Raw genomic sequence first — 1,323 nt, forward strand, 5'->3', positions numbered from 1 at the left:
AGCCGGGACTGGGGCCGGGACCTGGCCCGGGGACTGAGCCCCGTCCGGCAGGGCCCGGTGGTGCGGGAATACCCCTCCGTCCTGCAAACCGGCCGGGTGTACGGTGCGCCCGGGATTTAGGGTCCATCGGTGCCCGGGGGAGGCTCTCCCGGGCCTGTCCTAGGGTTATGAAAGCCGGGACTGGGGCCGGGACCTGGCCCGGGGCCTGAGCCCCGTCCGGCAGGGCCCGGTGGTGCGGGAATACCCCTCCATCCTGCAAGCCGGCCGGGGGTCCGGTCACGGTGCGCCCGGGATGGAGGGTCCATCGGGGCCCGGGGGAGGCTCTCCCCGGCCTGGCCTAGGGTTCGGAATGCCGGGACTGGGGCCGGGACCTGGCCCGGGGTCTGAGCCCGGTCCGACAGGGCTCGGTGGTGCGGGAATATCCCTCCGTCCTGCAAGCCGGTCCGGGCGCGGGGGACGGAGGGTCCATCAGGGCCCGGGGAGGCCTGCAGCCCCGGAGCCCTGCAGCCCCAGAGCACCTGGAGCTCTGCAGCCCCCGGAGCCCTGCAGCCCCCGGAGCCCTGCAGACCCAGAGCCCTGCAGCCCCCGAGCCCTGTAGACCCAGAGCCCTGCAGCCCCCGAGCCCTGCAAGGGCAGGCGGGAGCCCTCCCGCGGAGGCTTGGGGCAGGCAGATTGGCATCATTTTGGTCCCGGCCATCCGGTCGCCCCTCTCGCCTCGGCCATCTGGTCGCCCGCAACGCTTTCCTATGGGGCAACCAGATGGCCAAACTTCCCTGGAAGTCCCTATGAGGTGCCATTTGCCTCCCCAATCCCAGCGAGGGCTCCAGGAGGTCGGGTACTTTCACGCCTTGGGTCCCCTCTGTCACCTCGTGTGCACAGATTACAAGAAAGGGGGGTAATTTTCCTCCGGATTTCTAGGGGCAAGGTACCATTGGACACCCCTCCCAGGCTGGTGGTTCTCTGCCATGGGGGACCAGATGGGCGATGCCTGGGTAACACCACCCGGGGCTTCCTTCCTCCAGGCCAACGGCATGTCAAAGTGCCCAGGACGGGCTCCATGCGTCCCGGGCAGTCGTCCCCCGGGTCTCCAGGCCGATGGCATGTCAAAGTGCCCAGGTCGGGCTCCATGCGTCCCGGGCAGTCGTCCCCCGGGTCTCCAGGCCAACGGCATGGGCGAGTGCCCAGGTCGGGCTCCATGCGTCCCGGGCAGTCGTCCCCCGGGTCTCCAGGCCGACGGCATGTCAAAGTGCCCAGGTTGGGCTCCATGCATCCCGGGCAGTCTTCCCCCGGGTCTCCAGGCCGATGGCATGTCAAAGTGCCCAG

Source organism: Lissotriton helveticus, chromosome 12 (genome assembly GCF_964261635.1).
Source record: "Lissotriton helveticus chromosome 12, aLisHel1.1, whole genome shotgun sequence".
Taxonomy (NCBI): domain Eukaryota; kingdom Metazoa; phylum Chordata; class Amphibia; order Caudata; family Salamandridae; genus Lissotriton; species Lissotriton helveticus.